This window comes from Pelodiscus sinensis, chromosome 31 (genome assembly GCF_049634645.1).
Source record: "Pelodiscus sinensis isolate JC-2024 chromosome 31, ASM4963464v1, whole genome shotgun sequence".
In the NCBI taxonomy this organism is placed as follows: domain Eukaryota; kingdom Metazoa; phylum Chordata; order Testudines; family Trionychidae; genus Pelodiscus; species Pelodiscus sinensis.
Window position 1 is genome coordinate 8,152,777 of NC_134741.1, and position 14,801 is coordinate 8,167,577.

The following is a 14,801-nucleotide window of genomic DNA, read 5'->3' on the forward strand; positions in this document are numbered from 1 at the left end:
GGCCGAGGCACAAGCCCCTCAGAGGGGACAGGCCTGAGGCCTCTGGCTTGCCCAGGCTCACGCCAAGGGGCTTTCTGTGGTGCCGGGCAGGGCAGGGAGGCCAGACCCAGGCCAGTGGGAGAAGGGGCAGCGCCTGCCAGGGCAGCAAGGGGAGCTGCAGGGAGCGAGACGCGGCGTTTCTGTCTGGATCACTCAAGGGTCCATCTGCGGGTGAAGCGCCTGTGACACCCCTGTGCTGCTGGGTTCTCCTGCCCCTCCCCTGGGAGGCCAGCCCCTTCGGGGGGCTCTTGCCCTGGCACTCGTCCAAGGGCCACCTGGGCAAAGCTGCCTACCCCAGGCACCTTCCATAGCTCAGCTGGCAGAGCAGAGGCCTGTAGCGGGTGCTCGGCAAGTGTCCTTAGGTGGCTGATTCAACTCCAGCTGAAAGGAGAGATTCTTCTCCCTCCCCCTGGCTGCAGGCCCGGCCTTAGGACCAGGCAGCTGCCTTGGGTCTGTCCCTTTGCGGCCTGGTGCTACAATTGACAAAAAGGTTTTGGGTACCAGCTGCCAATCAAATGTCTTGGGCTGCGCAGGCCTTGAGTCATGGCAAGAGCTGGAGGGGAATGGGGAACGGCTGCACTTTGGAATGGGAAGGGGGTGTCTGGCACCATAAAGTAGAACAGTTTGAGGGTTGTTTTCAAGGAGGGCACCATGGCTTAGTTTGCTAAAGTGCCTGCCTTGTAAGCAGGAGATCCTGGGTTCAACTCCCAGTGGTGCCTTGTTGCTGAGTCAGTGGGTCTTTTCTTCCCATTGTTCCTCAACATGTATCTGGAGTTGCTTTTACCTTCAGCTGAGCTTGGTGGTGCCCTCACAGTGGGAGTAGGATAGTAGCAAAGAGCAGGAGGTGCCCTAGGGGTTTGATTTAGTGAGGCTTAGCTAGACTTGCTAAATCAAGCTCTGGAAGATGGATTGCAGCAGCCATCTCCACCTGAGTGAAGACATGGCCTAATGGTGCAATTAGTTAGATGCCGACAACAACAGCCCCACTGTTGGTGACTCACAGAGGCTACATCTACACTAGAAGTTTTCTCCTTAAAAAATATGTTAATGAGGGACTCAATTGCATGAGTCACAATCTCATTTGCATATTTTCAGCCAATGGGATTGTTGTGCAAAAACAAGCAGTGTGAACATTTTTTTCCACAAAGCCCCTTTGTCCACAAGATTCTTATGCCCCCCAAAAGAGGTATCCTGATCTTGCAGAAAAAGGGGGTTTTGCACAAAAAGAAAACTTCCATACAGCTTGTTTTTGCACAACAACCTCAGTGCAAAATCAGTTTGCCAGAAAATATGCAAGTAAGATCATGACTCATTGAAATGAGACCCTCGTTAGCACCTTTTTGCTGAGGAAATTTGTAGTGTAGACATAACCGGAGATTCTGGTGCTGATCATGCAATTATGTTTAAACAGCTGCCGTATGAATGTAGCTGAAAGTCACAAGGATCAATGATCTGTGTGAAAGGCAGGTGGCCAGTAATTAGAGCCCCAGGTATGTTGTGTGCACAAGGGAAGGTAGAATGTGCGCCAGGCAGTCTGATAAAGGTGTTTAGTGTGTGTTTGTAACAGGCTCCTGCCCATCTCCGGTAGATTTGGGCAACTCCTCCACCAATTGCAATACACACTAGGCCGTTCCTCCCCAGCTGGGTGTGGTTCTTGTTCTTCTGCACATCACAGCCCATGGTGACCAAGGACCTGCCATTGGGCTTCCAAATCACACCCTTGTCGAATGGATGGAAACAGAAACCAGACCCACAGCGGGTTTGAGCTGGCTCTAGCCGAGGGACGGGTTTGCCTGGTTTATGTGCATTGGCACAGGACAGCAGTAAGGGTTTGTATTCATTTATAGAATCCAAAAAATAGAAACCTAGAATGTAAGGGAATTGGAGAGATAAATGTTTCCAGTAAATGGTCAGTTGGATTCAAAGTAACACTCATATAATTTGCAGTCAAACACTCTACCACTGAGCTACACCCCCTGATGTTTGCACTGTTAGGAGCTGAGAAGGAAATAAGAGGCTTTTGTAGCCCACACACCCCTGGGCCTGTCTCCATCACTTCTGCCTCTGCCAGGTGAAGGGAGGCCGCTGGGCCCAGCATCTTTCTACCCAACCAGGGCCGGCTTTTGGAGAGCAAGTGGGGAGAGGGAGGGGCCACTGGAGCTGCTTGGTCCCCTGGCTGTGTCCATGGGGAGGTGGCTCTGCTGAAAGCCAGACTGGTTTTCCTGTTGTTAGGCAGGACCCCGCAATCCATGTTCTCTCCTGCTTTTGTAGCCTCTGTTGCCTTCTGCAGGTGTCCCTTCTGATGGGACAGGCATGTTCTTCTCAGGGTTTGGGTACCATGTTGCCCTAGGAAGGGGTGTGGCCAAAACACAGGCCTCACTGCTAGCAGGATTTGAACCTGCGCAGGGAAAAACCATGGGATTTTTAGTACCCTTGCTGTGAGCAGGATTTGAACCTGCGCAGGAATTTTTAGTGAAACACCTTAACCACTCGGCCATCACATCTCTAACTCACAATAAGCCAAGGAAACTGGTAAATAATCCCAGTGCCCAGGCCTGATGTCACCTGACCCACAGAATTCACACAGCAAACCATTTCAACGGTCATGCAGAGGAGTCCTGGGCGCTCTGGTCTGAGGCTGGCTTAGAGGTGAGTTCAAGGGGAAACCTCACAAAGGAGATTCCAGGCAGCCAGGCCATGGGGGTCTCTGAGATGCCCCTGCCCTGCAGCCTGTCCCACCTGGCTGTTGCCATGGTCCCTCTGTGAGGTCACAGCCTCCCAACCAATGAGCTGAGGTGCTGAAAAAGTTCCTTGTGATGTCACTGCTGCCTTGCAGGCTCATGTCCTGCCCCTGGCCAGCCCCTTGGCATGTGTGAGCTGCTCCCCCTCTGCCCCCTCACTCAGGGCTGGTTCTAGGGCTCATGCAGGGAACATCAGAGGCTGCTCAGGGAGCCACATTTCTAGGCCAGGGGCCCTCCTGTGGGGCTGTGAGTGTTGCTGTCCCTGCTGTACAGACACGGCCATAGAGCCTCAGGAGGCTGCAGTGGTGGGAGACACTTCCCTGGTTTCGGGAGGGAGACGACTCAGAGCTAGCTACAGATGCCCATGGAAAGCTGATTTTCAGAGGGGTGTGATCAGCCCTTCCTGTGTATCTGGCTTCTTCAAAGGGGCTTAATCGGGCTAAAAGTTGAAGAAGGGACATTTAGAAGGGTGAATTTCTGCCTCTGGCATGCTTTTTTTTTTATGTGCCCCAGTGGCCTAATGGACAAGGTATTGGCCTCCTAAGCCAGGGATTGTGGGTTCAAGTCCCACATGGGGTGACAATTTCTCTCACAGACAAAGAGTTTACTCTGAAGTAGTTGGTGAGGATGCTCCACAGTGGCTGTCCCCCTTGCTGCAGAAGCTGTTCAAACCCCTTACTAGCAACTGTTAGTGTAAGATGCAGATCTGGGTGCTAAAAGCCCAGGTTTCAGAATGAAAGGGCACATTTTGCTCTAGAAGGCCCAGGAGTGACAGACAGCAGGAGGTGGCTGTAGCAGAGCAGGGTCTGTCTGGAGACAAAGCAGATCCTGAGGATGAGAAGGCCCATGAGAGGCAGAGACTCCGGGGGGTTAGCTATTTGGTCCGGCAAATGGACAGAAAATCCCCAGGCCCTGAGCATGGTGCGGGCACAGAAGAGGCCTCCTCTGGCCACCCATGGAATTGCTGGTTCAGGAAAAGGCTGAGTGGAAAGGAGTGTTGGGAAGAAGGAAACCACAAGTCCCAAGAGGTTTCTCCCCCACAAGTGAGAAGCACCTGACGCCCACATACCCTAACTCTCCATAGATGCAGGAGCTGCAGAGGTTGCGCCCTCAGGCTCTCTGAGCACGGACACCCCCAGGGAATCACAAGGGCGTGTGGTGCTGGATCTCCTGTCCCAGCAATTGCAGCAAGAGCCCTGCCTTGCCAGTGCCAGTCACAGCAGCCTCTGCACCTGCTCCAGGCTTGTGGTTTCCTTCTTCCCAATGTTCTTCCTGAACCAGCAGTTCCATGGGTGGCCAGGGGAGGCCTCTCCTATGTCTCAGAAGCTGCCAGGCTCTGACTCTTGCCCCCTTGGTGCTCCCCCCCTCTAAATTCTCTTTTAAATGTGTCTTTATGGTCCTGCTCAGGGTGTTTTTCTCCTCAGCAGCGCACAAGAGAGAAGCTGTTGCCCTGCAAGGCAAGATGAGCTTTGCCTGCTCCCCTCAGCCTGACTCCCTACTTGGCCCCATTCCTGCCTCCCTTTCTGGGCTGACCCAGTGGCTGAAAGGGGCTGTGGCTGCTGCTGACAGGGAAGAAGCTGGGAGGCAAGGTGCTGGCAGCAAGAGATTCCAGCTGCCTCTTTGCCCTGGGTCTCAGTGCGCCATGCGGGCCACCAGGCACCTTGACCAAACCTCAAACAAGCTGGATGAGCCAGCCCACATCACAGTGAGTCACTAGTGGCCCTGTCAGAGAAGAGCCATTGGCAGCTGCTGAGACATCCCTGCAGCTGCCGGACGTGCCTTTCTGAAAGGGCTATTTGTAAGCCATGTTCTGGTTGGTTGGCTGGCTAGCTTGGTTGGTTAGTGCATGGAGCTAGTAATGCCAAAGTTGTGGGTTCAAGTTCTGTGCTGGCCACAGTTATGTTTGCTGTGGTGACTGTTCTACCGCCCCCACTTTTAGCTGCTTGCTATGGACAGGGAAGCAGAAACAGGCAAAAGACTGCGAGCTTCTCAGGAAACAGGCCAGAAAATTGGTAGGAGGAGGCTCCAGACTGCACAGACCCCGTGGCTAAAAGGCCCTTGGCCTGGCCTGCTTTCTCTAATGGCAGGGAAAACTCTTCTCTTCCCTCTATTATAGGGCCACTCATAGGCCTGCTGGCTCAGCTGTTCAGAGCGTGATGCTAATAATGCCCAGGTCACTAGTACAAGCCCCATGCAGACCCCACAACACTGAAATTAGTTTTGTTTGAGCGGCTCCCCATGAAAAGCAGTGAGTGGGAGCCCTTGGCTGTGGGACCCACTTGTGCCTGTTGTTCAGGGTTAAATAAGTTCTCCCCCAGGAGGTTGCTTGTTCCCTTCCCACCTTGCATTGGCTGGGAATCAAATCAAGCAAGGGGAAGCAAACGCCAGGCACTGTCATTGTCTGGGCCACAGAAAAAGATCCTTTTGGAGCTGTGGTCCAAGGAGGAGTCTCTGCAGGCCCTGCAGTCCATGCGGAGGAATGCAGATATTTATTGCCAATGGTCTAGGAAAGAAAGGCCACCTCCCTCCTACCCCCGCATCCTAGACCAAGTCAGAGCCAAGGTCAAGGAATTGCGGCAGGGGTATGTGAGGGAGGAACCGCATTGGTTTGCATGCCCTCGGAGAGGATGAAAAGCCGTGACAGGCAGCACACAGCTGCAGTACCCGTTTGTGCCTGTTTTTCAGGGTTCGTGTAAAAGCTCAGCAAGGAGCCTTGATGCTCCCTCCCAACATTGCATTGGCTAGGAATTAAACCCAGGTCAACTACTTGGAAGGCAGCTATGCTCACCACTATACCACCAATGCCTGCCTGCAAAGCTGCTGGGAAAATTAGTGAGGGAAGTCCACATCTGCCATAAGGCGAGAGGGTGCCCATGTGGTTTGGGTAAAGCAGAACTTCTTGGCCATTTGGCTAAGATCAGGAGTGGGGATGCTGGGGTAGTGGCTGCCCTGCGCTCTCCATGGTGTGAGGAGCCGGGCGGGAGAGGAGTCCCAGAGGTTGTTGGGTGGGAGAGTAGAGTTTATCAGACTTTGGGCTAAGCTCTAGAGCAGCCAAGGGAGAGGTGGGGAAGTGACTTCTGGATACTCTTTGTGGCCCAGGGATGCGGACTAAGACCCATTCTTGTGTTTTTTGCTGTAAAGTGTTGTTTCTGGGTCCTTTGCCTAAGATCGAGCACGTCTGCCTTCCGGAGAGCCATGTCTCAGGCACAAGCCCCCGGAGACCCCTTCAGGGACACATCACAGGTCCAAGCAAGGGGCAGAAACACTGGACATTGTCAGTGTCTGGGCCAGAGATAAAGACCCTCTTGGAGCTGTGATCCGAGGGGGAGTCTCTGCAGGCCCGGCAGTCCAGGCGGAGGAATGCAGACATTTATAAACCTAAAAACATAAGAATAGCTGTACTGGGTCAGATCAAAGGTCCGTCTACCCCAGTATCCTGTCTGCCGACAGTGGCCAGCACCAGGTGCCCTGGAAGGGGTGGACCGAAGACAACAATCAAGCAATTTGTCTCCTGCCATCCTTCTCCAGCCTCTGACAAACAGAGGCCAGGGGCACCATTCCTACCACCTGGCTAATAGCCTTTTATGGACCTAACCTCCATGAACTTATCTAACATATGGCCCAATGGCTGATGGCCTTGCAGAGAAAGGCCACCTCCCCCCTCCTGCATCCTAAACCAAGTCAGACCCAAGGTCAATGAATTGCGGGAGGGGTATGTGAGGGCCTGTGAGGGCAGGTCCCGCTCTGGGGAAGCACCTTAGCACTGTGCATACTGTGAGGAACTGGACCGAATCCCGGGGTGTGGGGAGCCCCTGTCTCCAGGGATAGTTGTGGAGTCTGGGATGGAGACACCTGGGCAGCAGCAGCTGCAGTTTCAGGATGACAATGCTGATGACCTGCAGCTCCAGGAGACGCAGGAGGACTCCCAAACGTCTTCAGGCAGCGGGGAGGGAACATCAGGTGAGTGCTGGGAGGTTGCAACACACAGGAACATGTCTATACTTGCATCCTCTTTCCAGAGATGGATGCAAATGGAGACATTCGAAATTCTAAATGGTACCAGGATTTAAATATCCCGCGCTATATTTGCATAATCGCATCCGGGCGCTATTTCGAAATACTTTATTATAAAATAAAAAACAACGTTTAGATGCAGTTATTTGGGGAGAAAACCCTTCTTCCGAAATAACCCTTAAGCACTCCCCTCTGGTCTGGACCTAACAGCAGTGTCAGCGTTTGCTAGTCGGGGCTCTGGACAGCACCTGCACAGAGGGAGATGGCAACTGCGGGACGCCCAGGCCAACTGTCCCAATGTCTCACAGCAGAAAAGACAGCAAAAGAGGCCAATGCAAACAGCCCCTGGTAGCGAGGGAGTCAGCACGTCGGTGGGTGGGGCAGGGAGCTGGGGGCAGAGCTGGGCTCTAACTCAATGGGTGCCCTTGGCCCATTCAGTGAATCTCTCCCTGGCTCTATGGCCCTGTCTGTACAGCAGGGACAGCAACACTCACAGGCCCACAGGAGAAGGCTGGTTTGATGCGTCACCCCATGGCCCAGCAAGGAGCTTCCAGGCTCCCCCTGTGTTCTGGGAGCCATGTTTGCTGTGTGGATTCTGTGTGGCAGGTGCCATCAGGCCTAGGCACTGGGATTAGTTACCAGTTTCTCTGACCCGGGGGGACTGCTAAGCTCACAGCTGTGGTGGCCGAGTGGTTAAGGTGTTGGACTAGAAGTCCGTTAGGGTTTCCCTGCGCAGGTTCAAATCCTGCTCACAGCGAGGCCTGTGTTTTGGCCACACCCCTAACCAGGGCAACAAGCTGCACAACCCCTGAGCCACTCTCCCTGTCCCCAGTCAATCCCTTTCTGTGCCTTCCGAGAGAGACAGGGGCCATGGTGCCTCATTATGGGTCCCTGAGCTCTAGGGAAACTCTCAGCTCCTGCAGCCTCTGCCCCTTGCTCAGCACCCCATGGCTCAGTCCTACCCCGGGGGCTGCCCTGCTCTACTGTGTGATAGGAGTTGAGTGAGAGGATGAAACATCTGGGCCTGCCCCCATAGGTCCATCCATGAAGGGCAGAAATGCTGAGGATATGATGTGGGTCACTCCTCCCGAGGCACACAGCCCCCTCCCCCCCGTGTTGGGAGCAAAGGGTCTAGAGAAGTATTGGGGGGAGAGGGGGGGTCTTGTTCTCTGCTCTTTCTCTGCCTTGGCCAAAGAATTAGTAACAGAATAGTTGTCCAAGTTTATGTACAGACAAAAACTAACTTAAGCATGTTTCTGTGGGGTAGTGATTATCATGTTTGCTTAATGTGCTTAATGTGCAAAAGGCTCCTGGTTCAAAGCCAAGCAGAAATGGGGGACAAATGGGGGACAGGGAGGTTCTGCTCTGATTTGTGTCTCCCCAGATAAACACAGCCCCTGCTGCTTGGGATAAGCCCAACTCCCAGGCTGAGTAAACCAAGGAACAGCAGGAGCCCTGTCCTAGAAAGGGAAGGACCAGTGTGTGGCCCAGGAAGGACCAGTGTGTGGCCCAGACAGCCAGCCCCAGGCTGGGAGAGCAGAGCTGCCCAACTGCTCTAGTGCTCCTCAGCCCCCGGGAGGGCACATTGGTGCTAACAACATGCTCATGTGATGCCACATTCCAGCCAGGCCCACACAGAGTGTTTCTTGGGGTGTCACCTGATTTCCTCACCTGATTTCCTGCAAGTGCAGCCCTTGTACCTGCCCCCTGGAAGAATAGAGCCCCAGGCTGTAGCTCAGCTTTCATTCTACCAGGCAGTTTGTGAGGGCAGCTCTAAACAAACCCATTAACTTGAAATTATTAGCTCCTACTAGCACATGCTAAAGCCTGGGATTGAACCAGGGACCTTTAGATCTTCAGTCTAACGCTCTCCCAATTGAGTTACTTTAGCTGTGGTAAAAAGCCTGTCTGGCCTGTAATTCTCTGTCCAGGATGTTTGGCGGCATGGCATCATGCCCTGCCCAGGAAGGCCAGACTGGCCTTTCCACAGCGCCCCTCCCCCACAGCCCAGAGCCAAGGTTCCCTCTAAGCCAGGCCTGGGCAATACAGGCCAGCGGGCTGGATCCAGCCCATGAAGCCACCCAACATGGCAGCAAGAAGCCTCAGGCAGATTCCCTGCTCGCCCTGCCCCCACGCACAGCTGAGAGAAGGGGCTGCTGGGCCCTTTGTGTCTCTCAGCTGTAGAGGAAAAGGCTTCAAGCCTGGTCCCTGCTCCATGCTTGTTTGTGGCCAATGGGAGCTGCCTGCTTGAAGCCCCGGCCAGTCCCCACAAGCTCTTATTCACCCAGGGGTGTGACCTGTACCCCCTGCGCAGGGAAGGGGCTGCCTGAGAAATGTGCTTGGCTGCTGGGAGTGTCTCCCAGCCAGAGCCTGCCTCTGGCACCCCAGCCCCTCCCTTCCCTAAGCCCACTGGCCCTCCCTATGATGGAAAAGGGCAAAGACTTGGCAGATTTCATTAGTACAGACGAGGCTGGTTTCCCTCACTGGGAATTGAACCCAGGCTGCAGCAGTGAAAGCGCTGAATCCTAACCCCTAGACCAGGGGTCTCCAAACTACGGCCCGTGGGCGGGATGCGGCCCGCAAGGCCCTCTCATCCGGCCCGTGGAGACCTTTTTGTCTACGGAAAAAAAATTACGGAAATTTACGTGTATCCTGCCAAGATCAGCCGCCGCTTACGTGGACGTTATGTTTTTACCGAATTAAAATAGAGGCACACAGCTGGAAGTCATTGAGTTGCAAGCAAATGACCTCCTTAGGGACAAGTTCAAAATAGGACTGGTGGGTTTTTACCAGTTTTTGCCCAAGGAAGACTTTCCTAATGTCAAAACTTTTGCATCAAGGTACCTTTCAATCTTTGGAACAACATACCTGTGTGAACAAACATTTTCAAGAATGAAATACGCGAAGAACAATTTGAGAACAAACTTGTCCGATGATAATCTCAGATCACTGTTGATGTTAGGGACAACAAATCTAAAGCCAGAAATGTCTGCTATTTTGGCATCCAGGAAACAATTTCACCATTCACACTAATACAGGTGTTCATGTGTAGTGTATCAATGTGTTATTAAATAATAACTGAATAAAATAATATTAAATAAATAATTAAAAACAACATCCATGTTTTGATTGTTTTTTATTTGGACCTCAAGTGTGTAGTCGGCCCCCGAACTGCTGTTTGATAGTTAATGCGGCCCTCGGGCTGAAAAGTTTGGAGATCCCTGCTGTACACACTAACTCGGCTACCCCTGAAGCTATAGAAATGATGATTAGTTGGTAAATACCTTGAATTCTTCAGCAAAAGCCTCCTCTACAGGAATCACAGAGTGATCACGGTGCTCCTTGGATTTGAAACAAAATACAGGACTATGCAGCACTTTAAAGACTAACAAGATGGTTTATTAGATGATGAGCTTTCGTGGGCCAGACCCACTTCCTCAGATCAAATAATGGAAGAAAATAGTCACAACCATATATACCAAAGGATACAATTTTTAAAAAATGAACACACATGAAAAGGACAAATCACATTACAGAACAGAAGGGGGATGTGGGGGGAGGGGGGAAGGAAGGTGAATGCCAGTGAGTTAATGATAGATATTAGAGGTAGGGAAGGGGAAATGTCTGTGAGTTAATAGTATTAGAGGTGATAATTGGGGAAGCTATCTTTGTAATGGGTAAGATAGCTGGGGTCTTTGTTAAGTCCCGTGCAGAGAGTGTTGAATTTTAGCATGAATGCCAGTTCAGAGGATTCCCTTTCAAGTGCAGATTTGAATGTCTTCTGAAGTAGGATGCAGGTTAAAGTGCTACATAGTCCTGTATTTTGTTTCAGCTACACCAGACTAACACGGCTACATCTCTATCACTATTCTCCTTGGATTTGTTACACACCACACAGATGGGGATTTTATCTTTTTTGCAGAACAGTTTCAGGGGTTCCTTATGTTTCTCACACAGTATCTCTGCCTCTGGTTCCTTCACTGGCTGCAACGTGAGTTCTCTGGCTGCTTCTGCAACATTCCCCAGCTTCTTGTTCAGTGTAAGGTTCCTTTGAGGAAAGGTCCCTCTGCACTGAGGGCAGGAGAAGTCTGACTCCAAGCCCTCCCAGCACTGAGTGATGCAGGCTCTGCAGAAATTGTGATCACAGTCCAGAGACACTGGCTCTTTAAAATACTCCAGACAGATGGGACAAGTCAGTTCATCCTGGAGTGTTTTTGCTGGATGTGCAGCAGCCATGATTTCATGCACAGGAAGCAAGAGAATTTGGTTTCACTTCCCTTGTTCTCAGAAACAGGCTGGCTGAACTCAGCTTAGTTGTTAGTCATTTCCTTTCTGGGTACAGCCTCATATTATTTGTTTTTTTGTGGAGAGTAAGTAGCTTTGCATGATCAGTTATAATATAAAATGAAAGAGTCAAAATATAACATTACAACTTATTGAAAATAAACCTTTAAATGAATCCCAAATTATTAATCTTTATTTGATTTTGCAGGAAGTTTCTTTTTCTTCTTTTCATTTTTTTTCAAAACACAAAATAAAAATGGAATTTCCTACAAATGGTCATTGTGACTCCTGCAAAGTTCTAATACAAAGCACAAACCCCTTCTACATATTACCAGATATGTCCAACACACTATCCACATAGCACCATCAAAAGAAAGGTGACTGAACTTCCTCACCCCATCAGTCCCTCCTTTGCACTTCCTTCCATGAGACAACCATGGAGTCCTTTCTAATAACTACACTGCATACTATGCATTCCTTCAAACCCTTTACTCACTCCTTACTTTCCCTCCAAAAAGATTCAATTTTTCAGTGAAAAACACAATATTTTGTTCAAATCCCAAAGTATTTGAATTTGGAAATGTCACTTTGGAAATGTCCTTTCATAGATCAAGGTGGGGTGTCATGTTCTAAAGAGACCTGACAAAATTAATTTTAAGTCCTACATTTCTGTTTCCTGGAATAAATCTCACAGCCATATTGGCTGTGTCTAGACTGGCAAGTTTTTCCACAAAAGCAGCTGCTTTTGCGGAAAAACTTGACAGCTGTCTACACTGGCCACTTGAATTTCTGCAAGAACACTGACGATCTCATGTAAGAAATCAGTGCTTCTTGCGGAAATACTATGCTGCTCCCGTTCGGGCAAAAGTCCTTTTGCGCAAAAGCTTTTGCACAAAAGGGCCAGTGTAGCCAGCTCAGATTTGTTTTGTGCAAAAAAGCCCCGATCGCGAAAATGGTGATCGGGGCTTTTTTGCGCAAAACCGCGTCTAGATTGGCCACGGATGCTTTTGTGCAAAAGCGCTTTTGCGGAAAAGCATCCATGCCAATCTAGACGCTCTTTTCTGCAAATGCTTTTAACGGAAAACTTTTCCGTTAAAAGCATTTCCGGAAAATCATGCAGTCTAGACGTAGCCATTTTGAAATAGTCTGTGGGGAAGATTTCCTGTTTCCTCATCCCCAGTTTGTTTCCCTCACTGTCCTGTTGCAGCGTCTCCTACCTACTCCCTGTTCAGGCTGCCCTGCAAAGCTGCATTACACACTTTGATTCCTTTGCTGAGATTGGAACTTTGACTCTGGCCAGGTGCAGGCCCGGTCCTGTGAGCTCCTTGGGGCTACAGGAGGCCCCTGACTTGCAATGCGATTCATTCTGGAGGAAGCGTCGCAAGTCGGGGGCATCGTAACTCGAACCCTCATTTACAGTAGGTGCTATGCGCTGTCATAAATGCGGGCCAAGGACGTAAGTGGGGGTTTCCAGCCCCTTCTGCACTTACAAAAATGGTTGTAATGCACGGGGTCAGAACTTGGGTGGTCACATATCGGGAGCCTCCTGTATTTACCCAGTGTCTGTGCAGAGCTCAGCACAATGGGGCCCTCATCCTCCACAGGCTGAAATACAAATACAATTATTGTGTAGAAGGGGACGCTGAGGCACAGCCTGGTTGGCTCAATGGGCCAGAGTCATTCTAGTGCAGGCAAAGGGAGGAGAGGGAGTTTGTGGCTTCCCAAGTCAGTGACTGCACAGGCTGGGGCAGAGCACGTGGGCTGCTACTTACAGGCAATGTCAGTGCATCAGAATTTGCTTCCCATGAGAACTGGCTCCTTTGCTGTTATTGAACCTACTGCAGTGACTAGAACATGCTCAGTAACATCCGCTGAAAGTAACATCCTCTTTCTGCCCTCACTTAGCAGGACAAGCTGCCTCCTGCAGCCGAAGGGGAGTAGCCAGTGGAAGTGGGCAGGGATGGCAGAAATTGTGCAGGGTCCAAAAGGAGCAGGGAGGGGGATCAGAGTGGGTGTGAGGAAGGGGAAGAAGGGGGGCTGATGGGCACATGTATTTGCAGGAGATGGGGTTCAGAAAGGAGGAGTCACACTGCCAGATGTGTGCACAGCAAGAAACCCTGTAATAGGGAGGAGCAGAGGGAATAACAGATACCAGAGACCATGGGTTGAGCTCAGTGTTTTGGCTGTCAAAAGAGATTGTGGTTGACATAGAGTTTGTGTTCCTTGCAGAATGGTCCAACTCGGCCCTACCAACTCAGCAGGGATGGATGAAAGGAGGGTGTGTGTGTGTCTGTGCACATCTGTGCATGTGTGTGTTTGTTTAGGGTCCAGCTCGGCCCTGCACCCAGAAACAGCAGCGCATCTCAGTCTGAACTGTGGGACTGAGCTGCCAGAGGAGGCTGGATTCAGGGAAATATTTTACCCAGATACACGACTCCGCCTTGTAATAAACGGACACTTTCTGTACAAGTTTTTGACACTTCAGAGAATGGCTGGTTATTTTAGGTAGCCCCCCCAGGCTGCACAGAGCCTCCTAGTAGCCTGCTGTGGAGCCATATTACCTCTGGTAGCAGCAGCATAATAATCCCCACCTCCCTCCCCCACCTGCAGCAGGTTCTAACTCATTCCCACAAGGAACAGCTCAGCTGAGGGAGGGTCCCAGTCCTGGGTTGTAAGCAGAGGGACCTTCCCCCACAGCAGCCCAGATTTAAGCGCTGATAAGGAGATTGTCTGTGAGCTGGAAACACGACCATGCGGGCAGCAGTGAGCGGCCTCTCTCCCAGCCCTCTTGGCGGGAAACCTGAGGGGAGCGGAACTCTCGCCAAGGCGGGAAAATCTGGTTAGAACCGGTTCTCCAACTGCCTTGGAATGTTCCAGAGGGGGAGGGCAAAGCCCAAAATGGAACCCTGGGGTCTAAGGTGACCGACTCCATTTTGTTGAGCATAAAATCATTGTATGAACATGAAAAGCATGAATATATAATAATAAATGTACAACACAATTATATATTCCAAATTAATCACTGACACATCTACTTGTGATCTGCCATTGGGAGAATAAAATAAAAATATTTGCTGTGAGACTGTGAACCCAGTGAGGAGGGAAGCATCACTAAAGGTGAACTACTAGATTATTAGTCTCAGAGGGCTAGCTACGTTGGTCTGCATCTGCAAAAACAACCAGGAGTCCTGTGAAAGGCTTACAGGTTTATTTGGGCATGAGCTTTCATGGGCTGTGGGACTGAGACACAATTGGGAGCTGCCTACACTACAGGACTGTAGCGCATTTGTAAGCTGCTGACCCCCCACATACTGTTCAGAGCCTCTAGACAGCACAGCTGCTAAGTGTGTGTTCTGCATAATTAACATCGGATAAATTCGGCTGCAAACCTGCAGATCAGCTGGTATACCATGGCTGGTTTCCCTATAAAAGACATGGACATGTGACTTGCTCATATGACAGACTCAATATTGGGAGGTACCTTCACAGAGGAGAACAATGGATTTCTCTCCATGTGGACAAGATTTTGAAAGGGACCCTAGCAGTTCCTCCATTTGTCTTCAACCCTGCTCTTCACTTCAGAAGCATCTTTGCTATGGAGAAAGGGCAGGGAAGGATTTGTTGACCCATCCTAACAAAGGATGTACTCCAGAGACTTTTAAGCTAGCAGTTTATTACATCTCTTCTAAGAACCAGCATCAAGAACTTGGTGATTGATGGAGA

General features: G+C 50.7%; 5 non-coding genes across 5 annotated transcripts; 3 read left to right on the plus strand and 2 right to left on the minus strand.

Moving 5' to 3' along the window:
* Positions 1–684: 684 nt before the first annotated feature.
* On the plus strand, positions 685–758 carry TRNAT-UGU (transfer RNA threonine (anticodon UGU)). The gene has a single exon. It is a non-coding gene; the product is annotated as a tRNA-Thr (tRNA).
* A 2,528-nt stretch (positions 759–3,286) lies between these two features.
* TRNAR-CCU (transfer RNA arginine (anticodon CCU)) lies at positions 3,287–3,359 on the plus strand. The gene has a single exon. It is a non-coding gene; the product is annotated as a tRNA-Arg (tRNA).
* A 2,154-nt stretch (positions 3,360–5,513) lies between these two features.
* TRNAG-UCC (transfer RNA glycine (anticodon UCC)) lies at positions 5,514–5,585 on the minus strand. Its single transcript has one exon. It is a non-coding gene; the product is annotated as a tRNA-Gly (tRNA).
* Positions 5,586–7,469: 1,884 nt separating this feature from the next.
* TRNAS-AGA (transfer RNA serine (anticodon AGA)) lies at positions 7,470–7,551 on the plus strand. The gene has a single exon. It is a non-coding gene; the product is annotated as a tRNA-Ser (tRNA).
* Positions 7,552–8,612: 1,061 nt separating this feature from the next.
* Positions 8,613–8,685, minus strand: TRNAF-GAA (transfer RNA phenylalanine (anticodon GAA)). The gene has a single exon. It is a non-coding gene; the product is annotated as a tRNA-Phe (tRNA).
* Positions 8,686–14,801: the final 6,116 nt, after the last annotated feature.